We start from the raw sequence: 15559 nt of genomic DNA, 5'->3' as shown, positions 1-15559 counted from the left end.
TGATTTCAAACAAGGATGTGAGAATGACTTCATGATTTTGGATCACTTTTAATGCAGCTTTAGGAACAAGATTGAACTTTAGCACAACCTACCATCCACAAAAAAGACAGAAAGACTAAGAGGATAAATCGGGTAGTAGAAGACTTACTAAGGATGTACTATATAGATCAACATTACAAGTGGGAGGATTTTCTTGCCTTAGTTGAGTTTGCATACAACAACTCCTATCACTCATCTATATGCATGACACCATTTGAGGCTCTTTATGGGCATAAGTGCATAACACCTATTAGCTAGGATAGAGTAGAAGACAAAGTTTTAGTTGGTCTTGATCTACTTAAGGAAATGGAATACCATATAGGCTCTTTATCGGCGTAAGTGCATAACACCTATCAGCTAGGATAGAGTAGAAGACAAAGTTTTAGTTGGTCTTGATCTACTTAAGGAAATGGAAGAACAAATAGTGTCAATAAAGGTTAGACTTAAGGAAGCAACTGACAGACATAAGAGCTATGTGAATACGAACAGGACATTCCAAAAGTTTTCAAAAGGGGACAAGGTCTTTTTGAGGGTGACACCTCAAAAGAGCTCCATTTCTATTTGAGAAGTCCTCAAAATTGGCACCTAGATATGTTGGACCTTTTGACGTCCTAGAAGTGGTTAATCCAGTTGCCTACCAACTTACCCTACCACCTACTCTTGCCCAGATTCACAATGTTTTCATGTTTCATTGCTTAAGCCCTATCATCCAAATATTTCTCATATTCTTGATTGGCATGCACTACAGGTACAAGATCCTATGACGGTGCTAGTGGAGCCCACTCAGATTATTCATAGGTGCACTATTCAGTTGTGCAAGAGAGATATCTTGCAATATAAGGTCCAATGGGACCAATATTCAGAGGACAGTGCTACATGGGAAAATGCTGAGGATATTGAGTGTTCTTTCCTGAATTTACTTTGATGAACTCACTTATTATGCATGTTTAGGTAATAAGACATCATGACGATGTCAATTCCTAGTGGGGAAGGATGTCACGAACCAGTTTTAGATTTATTTATTTTGCTAGACACTAATAATATTGATGACATTTGATGTTATGATGCTAATAAATGTGCTTGATGATATTATTTTAATGTGATGTTAATTATAATGCTATTTAATAACATTTTTAATATAAATGTTAATTTTAATGAATTTTTATATTATGATCTGACAATTTTGTTGAGTGTGAAGTGGATGCAATGTCGACCGTCGTAGGCAGACATATGACCGAGGAGGGGTCTCCTATCTCGTCAGTAACAACCCAAGGAATGTAAACATGTGCATACCCACACATTGATAATAATAGTAAAATAAATTAATTTAAAATTTAAACACCAATTTAAAGGATTTTAAATACATTAAGAGTTTATAAATATAAAAATATTAATTATAATATTAAATTCAAATTTATGATTTTCGAAAGTTAAAATTAACGAATTTAAATTTAAGCATGTTTGAATTAACACATGAGTTAAAATTAGAACGAAGAGTAGAACTCCTTGTGACTCCAATATAACTCTTGATTTGAAGAAGTTTTGCATTTGTTTCTCTCCCATAACTAGCTTTTCCAATCCAATTATCTTCACTCCAACTCCCCATTGACCCTTGTTTTCACCAATCTAGATCCATGCATCTTGGATCGAATTCTCGGCCAAAAAGAGTTTAAAAGCAAGTTGAGATATTGAACTTAGGGGTACCGGCAATATATTGGAAAATTGAACTTGGAGGCTCTCTTCATAATCACCCCCCCCCTCTCCATTTCTTCCTCTGCGATTTTATCGACCTGCATAGGAGATTGGTTTTCCTGCAGGGAGAACCTGTCTCTCTTATCCTCTCCTCACCATGACCTGGCAGAGTTTTATTTTTGGTATTTATTTTTTCCCTTTACATTCTCTCCTGCAGATTTTTCTCTTGAAATCGTGGCATATATATTAAGTATCAATTTTTGTTGTTGAAGTTTCTCAGTGATTTCTCTACTTTAAACTAAGCCCATACAACTTTTCCATTAATTCCATCCAGCATTAACCTTGACTACCTTTGTTTAGCATTGGGCTGGCAGAGTATATTAGCAGGGATAGATATTGATATGTTTGAAGTTTGTTTGGCAGGTTTAGTCGATACCCATGTGTGTAAAATCACACCCCCTATATCTCACTTTGCAGACTTTTTCTTTTTTAATTCATTTCATCTAGAATCAGCCCTGACTCTCTTTTCAAACCGATGAGACTGGAAATTGATTTGTTTTTTATCAGATTTAGCCTAGTCAACTCTAAGTGGGTATATCGATTCTATAGATCCTCCATATTTTTTATTTCATTTAACCTGCACTAACCTTGATTTCCCCTTTGAATCACACTTTGGCTTGATCTTCTTCCCCAATTTGGCAAGTCGACCTATTGCATAGATTGGTCAAATCCTATCATTTCCCTTCTCAGATGTTGGAAACCATTGAACAAGTAACAAACACAGTCTATTGTTGACAAAGATTTAAATTGAATTGATTTGGCAGGAAGAGCTGTGGATCATAGGTTAAATTAATTTTTATTTTGTTAACATATAAATTATTTCCTATCTCCATCTGGTTCCTTGGTTTTTTAATTAGTTGTTATTTATATTCAAGATTTGTTTTCTAATGAAATGATTTGATTTCATCAATAATAGTTTTGTGTCTATCAAATTATTTAATTACTGAAACTCTGGAAGCTAAACGGAATTGAATACCATAATGAGAAAGAAATGTTAAATATAGAATAATAGCTTATTATTAAGGAAACAAACCGGGAAGGGTAGTTTATGTTATTGTCTAGGAAGGATGTATTGGAAAGATGTGCTTGTTATGGGTTAAACCAGGGAAGGGTGTTTTCACCTACCCCAAAAGGGTTAAATTGGCCAAATAACTTAATTAATTCACTCCCTACCATAACACATGTAGCTAAGTTCAAAGGTTTGGTTGTTAGATACTACATGCTTGCACAGGTTCCATTCCTGACAGTTGGTTCTGGTTTTCTAGGAAACTCCATCGCGAGGGACAAGAGCTTGTCATGAGCACTAAGAAGCGTAAGATGCATTTGGTTGGGCGGATAAAACTTGTGGGTCATATGTGCGTCTTCCAATTTGCAGATGGAGGTGAGTCCAATGGAAATGGAGACACTACATCTAAAGACAAAGATTTACATATGGTTGAACCCACAATAGTGGGTTACACTGTTTTGGATAAAGAAATTGCACTCGATTGTCCAAAACACAATTTTTATCACTTTCGATCCAATGTCATGTTTGATTGGACCAAAAAAATGATTCTATGGAATGTATTATTTTAAATATGTTCGATCGAATATAAAACTATTAAAAAAGGGGGTTCGATCAAACCCCCCTTTTTAATGGTTTTTTAAAAGAAACATGGTTGTTTAAAAAAGTTTTTCTCAAGAGGGTTCGATAAGAACCCCTTTCGATAGAACATATGTTCTATCGAACCTACTTGCTAGAGATCTCCCCCCCAAACTCTCCTGGTTTCTATAAATTTTTGGTCTTCGAAGCTCAAATGGATGGATTTTGACAAACCCAAATGCATGATAGTAGTACTCGAAGCAAGCTTTCCAACGATTATTATTTTATTATATATTGAGTTTATTAAGTTTTTTTTTTAGGTTAACTGAACATATGTTTCACACCAAACATCAACTTCTAAGTTCAACGCTTATGAAAAAATAGTAAACAAGTGAAAAAAAAATCTAAAAAATATTTATGCAGTAGGCTTGGAAGTCCTCTTTCCAACAAAAAAAATGATTTTCGTTACATATACAACAAGTTATGTAATATCAAATGGACATATGTCAAAATTATAGTTAACTCGACTTCAAATCTTACTAAAATATGAAATATTGAAGATAATGTTACAAAATCAATTGCAAACACTAGATATGGATGTTACAAAACCAAATTCAAAAGAATCGCATTCATATCTATTATAGAAAAAAAATTATGCTATATAGAGTGAGTATCACTCTTTAAAAATGTTGTTTTTTGAAAAAAAACTAGTTTTTGAGGGAGATAAAAAAAATGGAAGCAAAATGACTCCAAAAATTATCAATTTTTTTTTAAAGAATCTACATACAAAATGACACAAATCACTAGTTCACATCATCTACAAATTCCTTACAGTTTAGCAGTAATAGGTGTCCGAATCTAAAGTTTTTTCTAAAAATGAATATTGCAGTGTCAAAGTTAACAAAAAAGTGTAACCCACTATTGTGGGTTCACCCATTTTTCTTTGTAAAGTCCTATGGACTATCATATATGTTGGATATTGTTGAGAAGTTTGCTGGAATGATGTGTTGTCATTGATGTCAATATATTCTTTTGTGTATTCTAGTGTTGCAGTCAGATTAAATGAGTTGTTTTGGTCAGTGTGTTGCAGTTGAACTGTTGTGGTTTAATGGATTTAGAGATATCTATCTCTCGTTGATTCAATAGAAGTCTCAGTGATCCTCGTGTTGATTCGATCGAGTTATGAGGTCCAGTATTGTGATTGGTTATTCCGTTGTTCTTATTATTTGGTATTCTGGTTTGTGCTTTGCATTGCTCCGGAATTGCATTATCTTGGTTTGCGAATTTGCCAGAGTGTTTGGGACGTTTATATGTGTCCTCAATTTAGATGGTTCATGATTTCGAAGTCCGCAAGTGAATATTTCAATTTGGCAGTTAGTTTAGCATGTGTTCTTGAGGTTTGGTATATTGATGATGGGAATTATAGTAAGTGGTATTATAGTAAGACATTACATCGGCATCAGGAGATCACAGTCTACACCAGCATTCAGGACACTGGCATCGACACAGAAGAAAGGAAGTATACCGGCACAGAGGCCGACAGGATGTTATATTTTATTTTGTTTATTATTATAAAAATGTGTAAGCTGACTTGGCAAATTGTAAAATGACTCTTATATATAAAAGAGATCATTGTAGACATTTGGAGTGTGATGTAGAAGAAAAATAGAAAAATATTAGGCAGACCTATTGTGCGAAATATAGGTTAAGGGGTATATGTAAAGAACAGAGCAGGAACCAGTATTGAATTAGGTATTGAAGATGCTATTGTAAAGTAGTACAAGTTATTGGATTTGTATAATCCTTATTGTAAGTCAGTGAGACTTCCCATTGAGCAGTGAGCTCTAGGCAGTTGGCCTTCCTGCATGTGCAGGCCCCTATTGTAAGTAATATTCTCTTATTGGCCAGTGAGTGAATATTGTGGGTCACAAATCCCACCAAGGTTTTTCCCACACTGAGTTTCCTCATTAAAATCTTGTGTTATGGTGTGCTTTTCATGTGGATGTTCTTGATTTTGTTTATTGCATTATTTCTTGCATACCGGTACACTGTTATATTATGTTCTGCATGTTTTAAGTTAATAAATTCCATTAACTAGTTAGATACTGATTCACCCCCCCCTCTCAGTATCTGTGGTATCCCTAACAATAAGTTCCACTCAAGCTGTAAGAGATATGCCTAAGATTGTTAAGCCTTCTAATTCGGTATGTAAGGAATGTCAATTAGGAAAACAGACAAGAGTTTCTTTCAAAAGAAAATAATATACTTCTAATGGGATATTGGATCTTGTGCATACTGATTTGTGTGGTCCCTCTAGAGTGAGAAGCTTGCAGGGTGACAGGTATTTCATGTTGTTGATTGATGACTATTCAAGGATGATGTGGGTTACTTTCTTAAGGGATAAGTTTGAAGCATTGGAGAAATTCAATATTTTCAAAGCTATGGTTGAGATTGAGACTGGACAAAAGCTGAAGTGTCTGAGATCTAATAGATGTGGTGAATTTACTTCCGGTGAGTTCAATTCTTTTTGTGAAGAGCATGGGGTGAAGAGACAGTTATCTGCTCCATGAACCTCTCAGTAGAATGACATTGTGGAAAGGAAGAACATGACAGTTTAGGAAGCTACTAGAACCATGATTATCGAAGGAAATGTTCCACATATCTATTGGAGAGAAGTTGTGAGTAGTGCAGTATACACTCTCAAACAGGTGCATATTAAAGGTGATACCGATAAGACTCCTTATGAGTTATGGTTTGGTCATGCTCCTACGGTTAGATATTTTTGAATTTTTTGTAGTAAATGCTATATCAGAAGAGATGAAGATCTAGGGAAGTTTGATACTAGATGTAATGAAGGAATCTTTCTTGGTTAATCTACTAAGAGCAAAGCCTACCGATGTTATAATAAGAGATTGAGAAAGATAGTTGAAAGTGCTAATGTGAAAGTGGATGAAGGAAATGAGTATTTGCCCAGATACTCTGGATATGATTCATATTTTTAGATTGTCAGTGCAGATAAAGGAAAGCAAGTGCATACCTAGAATCAAGTTTAGATTGCTCTGAAATAACCTGAGAATGAAGGAGAAGCTTGTGCAGAAGAAAGATATCGAGAGTCTGAGAATCATGAAAATCCTAAGACTCCCAAGTATGTAAGGTTAAATCATTCAGAGAATCAGATTATAGGTGATAAGAATAGAGGTGTGATGACTAGGAGAAGAGTTGCTGAAGAGTATTGCTTGATTTCTAAAACTGAACCTAAAGATGTTGATGAAGAATGTAAAGATAAAAATTGGGTTAAAGCTATGGAAGAAGAGTTGAATCAGATTAGAAAGAATAATACATGGATTTTAGTTCCCTGACCTAAGGATAATAATGTAATTGAAACTAAATGGGTATTTTAGAATAAGTTTAATGAGAAAGGATAAGTTGTTAGGAATAAAGCAAGACTTGTTTGTAAAGGTTACTCTCAGATGAAATGTATTGATTTTGAGGAGACTTTTGCTCCGATAGCTAGAATTGAGGCTATTAGATTATTTCTTGCTTATGTTGCTTGCACAGATTTCAAAGTGTATTAGATGGATGTCAAGTAAGACTTTCTTACTAGTGAGTTGGAAGAAGAAGTCTACATTGAGCAACCAGATGGTTTTCAGTTGATAGATCAGAAAGATATGTTTTGTAGGTTGAGGAAAGCATTGTATGGATTGAAGCAAGCTCCAAGAGCTTGGTATGCTAGATTGGATAAGTATTTGATGAAGCTTGAATTCAATAAAGGTACTACTGGCAGTAATCTATACTTCAAGATTGATAATGATAACATCTTAATTATTGAAGTTTTTGTTGATGATATTATTTTTGGTGGAAATGATGTTTGTGAAAGAAGTTTGCTGATGATATGCAGAATGAGTTTGAGATGTCTATGATAGGAGGGACAAAATTCTTTTTGGGATTGCAAATAACTCAATTGGATAAAGGTATCTTTATATCTCAATCTAAGTATGTGAAGGAATTGTTGAAGAAGTTAGGCTTGGATGATGCAAAGCCTGTTGGTACACCTATGGTGACCAGATGTAAGTTGACAAAGAATGATGATTCTCTGAAAGAAAATTAGACTAGGTATAGATCTATGATTGGTGGTTTATTTTATTTGACTTAGACTAGGCCAGATATTATGAATGTTGTGTGTCTTGTTGCTAGATTTCAAGTTGATCCTAAGGAATCTCATGTTGTTACTATGAAAAGAATTTTCAGATATTTGAAAGAGACAGTTGATTTTGGTTTGTGGTATCCCAGAGAAAATGATTTTACTTTGAGTGCTTTTACTGATGCTGATTGGGAAGGTGATATTGATGATAGAAAGAGTACTAGTGGTGGTGCATTTTTCTTGGGTAAGAGATTGGTTTCATGGATGAGTAAGAAGTAAAATGCTATATCTTTGTCTATTGCAGAAGCTGAATACATTGTTGTTGCTAGCAATTGTACTCAAGTGATTTGGATGAAGCAGATGTTGAAGGATATCAGAGTTATTTTTGATGAGCCTACTGCTATATACTATGAAAATTCAAGTGCTATTAATATTTAAAAGAATCTGGTGTTGCATTCAAAGGCCAAGCATATATCAATCAAGTTTCATTTCTTGAGAGAGAAGGTGGATGAGAAGGAAGTAGGATTGGAGTATGTATCTACAAAGGAATAGATTGCAGATATCTTCACAAAGCCTTTTCCTAGAGATACATTTGAGTATCTCAGAGAGAATCTAGGGGTAATTGCCCCTCCTAATGAGAACTAAGATGCATGGAGTTGCATCAGATCGGTGGACTTCACAGAGATATCTTGTGATCTAGATTGATGAGTCAGGCTGCTACTCAGGGGGAGTAGTCAATGGTGTGTTTCAAATGTTTAGAATTGTTAGAGTGTGTCAAAGGGGGAGAAAATAATGCCTTGTATGTGTCTTTTGCATTGATATCAAAGAGGGAGAGAAGCAGGTGAACAACCCTATGGGGGAGAGAGCTATGTGCATAATCTTATGAGGAGATTGTTGGTTCTTGATTTCTTTCTTTGCATTGATTGTTTTTCATATTTATATGTTGTCATCAATGCCAAAGGGGGAGATTGTTGGATATTGTTGAGAAGTTTGCTGGAATGATGTGTTGTCATTGATGCCAACATATTCTTCTTTGTATTCGAGTATAAAGTCAGATTAAATGAGTTGGTTTGTTCATTGTGTTGCAGTTGAGTTGTTGTAGTTTAATGGATTTAGAGATAATTATCTCTAGTTGATTTAGCAGAAGTCTCAGTGATCCACATGTTGATTTGACTGAGTTATGAGGTTCGGTATTATGATTGGTTATTTAGTTGTTCGTATTATTCGGTATTCTGGTTTATGCTTTAGAATTACATTGTCTTGGTTTGCCTATTTGGTAGAGTGTTTGGGACATTCATATGTGTCCACAATTTAGATGCTTCTTGATTTGTAAGTCTACAAGTGAATCTTTCAGTTTGACAGTCAGTTCAGCGTGTGTTCTTGAGGTTTGGTATATTGATGATGAAAATTATAGTAAGTGGTGAAGTTGTGGTTATTTCTCATGTGATTTACATTGCTTGTGAATGTTTCTATATGGGTTCCTATCCATGTTGATGGTCTTCATTGATCATTGTGCGTGTTATTGATTACTTTCTTGATCCAGTGGTGTTCTTTGTATTATGCGAAACTCTTGGTGATTGTAGCATGTTGCAGATGATCAAGGCGTAATTCTTGGAGATGTTTCTTATTTGCGGTATTGATTTAGGTCCGTACTATGTCTTATTCAACATTGTTTTGGTCTCCATGTGTTGTTGTAGTGTGTGAGGTTATTAATTTGTAATTTGTGTTGAGGGTTTAGCTGACCTTGAAATATAGGTTGATGATTTGTATAATATATGTAATATTCATTTGTGAAATGTATCTGCGTGTGCAAAAATTGAATTGATATTTTAGTAGCAGAGAAGAAGTACGAAAAAGTGAGAAAGAGTGTGAAGAAGTGGAAAGAGAAGAATTTGAGTATTTCTGCTTAACATGAATTGTAATCACACATTGGAAGATTATATTTCATCAATTCATGTAATATGGATTGATGTCTGATCTTTATAATACAGTGAGTCTTCTTCAGGGTTGTAGCCCTTCTTGTCTTGAGTAGTGAGCTCTAGGTAGTGTGCCTGAATGCATATGCATTCCCCATTGTAAGGTTCCCACCATGGTTTTTCCCTAAACCGGGTTTTCCACGTCAAAAATCTTGGTGTTATGTGTTTTATTGATGTGGTGTTGATTTGTGTTTTCATTGTTCATTATCATATTTGAATTTAAGATTGAATTGTGTTGAGTTTGTGAGCAAACTGATTCACCTTCCCCCTCTCAGTTTGTTGCCTTGTTGCCAATAATATCATTGTATTAACGTATGATTGTACTTATGATGTAATTGTGAACTGACTTATGCGGTCTCATGAATAAGCTATGCAAGATATGTAAAAGACCTATGAGGTATACTGCCGTAAATGCGATAGGAAGTCATCATGTAAAACGTAACTAATAGAAAGGAAGAAAAAATTGCTAACCCCCTAACCTACTAACATGTGTCCAACATGTGCATGACTCATTGTCTATGTGTTTTCATCATTTAGTTTCTATCTTTTCATTTCATGAATGCTTGGGATGATTGGTTATGTTGACACTTATTTAAGTTTCATAAGTTTACTTTAATCATATGCACAATAAATAAGGGTTTACATTAAACATTAATTTGCATGACATCTCGTAGTTTTCTACATGCACATAACATCTAGCTTCTCTTTGATTCATCTTTATATTCCTTATGTATGAAAGTTAAATCTTGTTTTTTATGTTAGTCTAAGGTTAGGACTAGTGGGTCCTTACATATTCCTCATGAAATGAGATGTTAAACCAACTCAAATATTGGCATATACATAGAATAATATGATCACATCATTAATATTGATGGCTAAAAATTAAAATAATAATGTTTCAGAATATAAAATTTATCACTTTAATCAGGGATCACAAGATGTCATTTTATAACTTTTTAATAAAGAAGAATGGATATGTATAGCTATCAAGATGTTACAAAAATATTTATATTCTCCAATTAACATCTCAAAAAGTCTAACTAGCCTGAATAATCATCAACACCATGCAACCATGTGATAACATGAGGCCTACCCCTATAGATTAGGAGACAATCGAATAGGTAATCAAACTCCATGTATACAAAATAAGGTGATTTGACAATAGATCATTTCAATCACATCTCATACATAGAACAATAAGAAAAAGCATATACAAAGTTTCTACAAACACCTATCAATACATATGTATAGATTTCACTAACACCAATCAAATACAAACAATATAATGAAACAAGAAGGAACTGGTTACTAAGACAAGTAATATATTGGAGTGTTGGCACTACGGTACTATAATCATGTAGTTTTGATGAATGTTCTCTCATCTACAATAGATCCCCAATGATCATGATAAGATTATCATAATTCCTACACTATTGTTCTTCAAACCCTCAATAATATATTTAGTGTTAGATGCATATTTATCCTTCATTTAGTTTACAAATGTTTGAACCTGTTTAACTTTTTGTGTTTCAATTCTCTCATGTGCCTTGTTCTTTGGTTTCATTTTGAATATATGAGTGTGAGATTATACTCCACTCATGTTCTAGATCTCACTCCTAAAATCCAAAAATGCCAACATACACAAAATGGTCTTAATGTTGAAAACAAGGAATGAAAATGGTACATGTCACCACATCAAAGAAAGGCTTGTTTCCATAATAAAATTCACTCCATAAAATACAATAAACAAATATGGTCTAAATTTTCCATACAAACTTTATTTTCCACCATTTATGAAACTTGGATGTTCTTTAATTTTACAATTTGAAAGTATCTTTTTTAGCACAGTAACAAGGAGATTACTCTCTAAATCACATAAAGTTTCTACGCGATCATGTAATCAAGATTTGAAGGGACACTGAATGCAGGGTGCATACTCTAACCCTAAAAAAAATTTATGATTAATTTATAAATTTAGTTAATCTTACACTTCAAAATGATATATATAGTAAATTTAATTTAACCTTATTCATAATTTACTTGTCTATAGATTCCAAATGTTCAATTCATCATGTAATCTATGAACGCTAAATTATCAAATATAGATGTATCTTATTATCAACACATGCATCTCGATCATCATTAGACCCACAATCATAAAGAGACCTATAGTTTTGATAAATGTGAGGTAAACATCAAGACCTAAAATCCTTTCTTTTTCATAACCCTATGATAAAGGTCTAGTATGTTCTAAATGGGTCTAAGTAAGAAATTTGATGGACTATAAGGTCTCAACCTCAACACTCTCCCTCACAACAAAAGGGATCTTGACATGCACAATATTTGGCCTAGAAAGGGGTCTTCGTGTTTGATCTTGGGCATGATGTGACCCCTCTCTATTCAATGCAAAGATGCCACCACTACCTTGAAACTTTTACATATCAAAGTATATTAGGATCTTGTTGAGGACAAACTCACAATAGAGTTTCCTTAAAATGCAATGCAAGACCTCATTGTTGTTGCATGGAGGATGGTTAGAATTGGTCCACCACCTATCCCAAAATATTATTTTTTATCTTTCTTGTTGGAACCAATGGATAGAGAACCTCTTTCAAATGCCATATAACATTGGGAATCTATAGACAAGTTAATTTGTGTACATTTGTTTGTGGGTCAATGAACAATGCACACAAATTAGATTTTCATATTTTTTGTTTTACATGTAGGATGATTTACTAACATAGATTTTTCTTTACTTGTGGGATAATTTACTAACATAGGTTTACCTTGCTTCTTCCCTCTTTTTTAACCACATTTAAATTTGGGCATTCATGAAATCTATGTGAGAGATGATAAATTCCAATGAAGTGGTGAAGGTAGACTAATGAGAGGTTGTTCCATTCAAATTTCTTAACTTTGCAATTAATGTTTAAAGTTTTTTTTTCTATTTTCCCTTTAAGATGTTTTCTTGCATCTCAAGAGGATGTTTGTTAGGATAAGGTGCCATTAACCTTGTAATCCTACAATTTTTTTCATGTGTTTCCATATTCCTTAGAATGGATTGGGCATCTAGGGAACATGCGAGGCTACAATATCTAGTATTTATCATTTTATGACATTGTAATTGCATTCGTAGAGGTAGACACATGTTCAATGAGGGTTACAAGACATGATGGAGGAATATTCTATTTTGACATCCATTTTGGGAATGGGGACAACTTGACTTGCATGTGGTTGCATGTTGACATTTTTCATTTACATGTTCTCCAAAGTTCAGTGCCCATGTTTGCATGTGTTGTTTCTAGAGTCATCAGAGAATTATGTTGCACCAAGGAGTTATAGTTTTGATTGGCTATGGGATAAGAACCCATGTAAGAGCCATATGTGCTAATTCTTTTTTTACTATGTTTATCAGTTTCCCATTATGATATGCATGGGTTTTTTTAGGCGGTTTTTACCTCTTGATTTTTAATACAATAGTGATTTCCCTCTCACAAATATCTATAAATTGGTGTAATTCCCCATCTAAAGGACCAATGAAAAACCTAATGAATAATTATTGTTGAATTTTTCAACACAAGCACTTGCAAGATCAAACAATAAACAAGAATATCTTCCACAAGTAAACAAGAATACCTTCCACAACTGAGAGCTGCATAAATGAATGCTATATTACTCAAAAAAAAAGAATACATAATGAATTACAATTTTACAATGAGGTGCTTATAAAGAAAGCACATAGATAAATTTAGGAGAACTAAGTGCAAGCATGAGGAGCTAAATAAAGCTCAACTCTAGTTAAGCTAGATGCATAAAAGCTAAACTAGGTGCGCAACTAAAATGGGCAAGTCTAAGTGAACTTAAGAAAAAAAGCATAACTAGTTGTAAAAAAGTAACTAATAGATAAATATTCTCTAACACCCCCCTTAAGTGAAACTTAGGGTGAGTAGAAAAAATCTAAATGCATGAATGCAAGAATGGATCCCGATAACAAAATGCTTGATTAGGTACCCATGTACAAACCAATGAAGTCTCTCTAAGCATAGAAAAGGATAAAAATCACATGGGGAAAAAACTCCTCTCCAAAAGCAAGAGATGCAATGACATAAAAAAGGTACATGTGACTAAGATGAAGGACTCCAAGTGCCCCCCCAAGTACTAAATCGGTCACATAAGTACAATCAAGATCCCCCCGTAGGAGAGAAAAGAAGAGAATGTATCCCCCATAATGAAGAAGCTCCAATACTGAAGATGAATGCTCGAGGAAGAATGTTAATGAAGATTCAAGAGTGACAAACCACATTCCTGTAGCATTATACAATTTCACGCTTAGGTTAGCACTTGTCTTTGTGCATTGCATTTTTGCATTTTCAAGATTCCTTTAAGAATTTAATTAAATCTAAAGTCCTCCCTTATCATTCCACACATTATAAAATTGGGCCCTTAACCCTAAGTGTGCCCATTTTTATTTTATCTTCTTTAATAAATTAATCATTAAACCTTGATAAGGTCCTATTTTGACATTCAAGGCTCAAATTTGCATATATAAACACCTTGGATTGTCGCTTTGAGCTAGGATTAGCTTTGTTATCACAAAATCTTGCATACCTAAAACTTTGGAAAAAAATTCAATTAGACCATGGTGCGGCACCATGGTCCCAACTTTTTCTCCCCAAATTTTGGGATCATGTTTTGGTGGTATTATAATGTTTAAATCCCACTTTGTGTGAAATTATATCAATTCTAGGTTAGCCTGTGATAAAAAAAATTAAGTTAGGATTTCATATATATAGCCTTTCCTCTCCTCATTTGAAGGATCCATCTATTAGCAATTGAAGGAACCTCTTATGAAGTGAAACTGCGAGGTTTATGTGGAGTCTGCAATCAAAAAATCAAGCATTCATCAAGTCTTCATCAATTTTTTCATCAATCATGGAATCTTAGGAGATATTGAAGAATAATAAGGAGATCACCGACTATTGATTGGCTTGTACCTCTCCCTTAGGCTTTGGTAAGATTTCATGTTATTTTCATCTCTATGTGAGTTTTCAGATCTACATATCATTCATTTTTTAATTTACATTATTTATTTAGATCCATATTGTATTTGTAATTTGGATCATTTACATTATGTTCATTTAGGGTTTTTACTCAAAACATAAGGTAGAACTCTAGTTTTGCTTTCTAGCTCAAAGGAATCTTACAAACACATGAGATTATAGGGCACACACACTTTTCAATAATTTATTAGCTATTTGTGGAGGTGGAAATCACAAAAACAAGGGGTTTGACTAAGGCAAAACCCTATATAACCACCCATACACCATTTTTCATATCACAGGCGCAGGTATAGGATTTCAATGAAGTTGTGAACTTTCAGGAAGCTAGAGTTTGCAGGTACAAGTCTAGATCTAGAGGAAGGCCCCAAATCACTAGGATCGAGGCACCTAATGCACCGGTCCTCTGCATTTTTGTCTAGTTTTTGGCAGTTCAGTCTCTAGGTAACTCAATTTACAGACCTCTAGATCTCATCGTAGTCCAGTTACAGGGACCAGGGTGCCTAGCACCTCGATCTGGCTCAATCAGGCTCAAATTCTGACATTAGGTGCACATCATAATTTCCTCTTTAGCTCTATACTTTGTATCTCAATTCTAGTTTTGTATCTCTCTTTTATTGTAGTTTACACAGTCATTTTCATTCACCTTACTAGCTTAGTTTGTCATTATTGCGCATTTAGCTCATTTCTCTTTCATAGCAGCAAAGGAATATAAACCATAAAGATATTCCTTGACTCTCTTGCACAAGAGGAAGTCAAAGTGAATCATCTCCTTAGGATCTTTTGTATTCCAATGTATATATGGAGGAAAGTGGGGTTAGGTCCTAGACTACCTGATCCCATTTTTCACCATCACAATTCCTCCCCTTAGGAAGAAACAAATCAAGTGGCCAAGGCTGAAACAACTCCATGGAAGGAAAAGTCTCATGATATGTGCCATGGAAGTCTGCTCAACTATCTAAATTAAAAGATGCCAAATCAACTCAAGCAAATGAAAGCTACTGGGAATATA

The sequence above is a fragment of the Cryptomeria japonica genome, chromosome 10, assembly GCF_030272615.1.
Source record: "Cryptomeria japonica chromosome 10, Sugi_1.0, whole genome shotgun sequence".
NCBI classification, from domain to species: domain Eukaryota; kingdom Viridiplantae; phylum Streptophyta; class Pinopsida; order Cupressales; family Cupressaceae; genus Cryptomeria; species Cryptomeria japonica.
The sequence above is the reverse complement of the archived record's forward strand: the minus strand, read 5'-3'. Positions refer to the sequence as shown.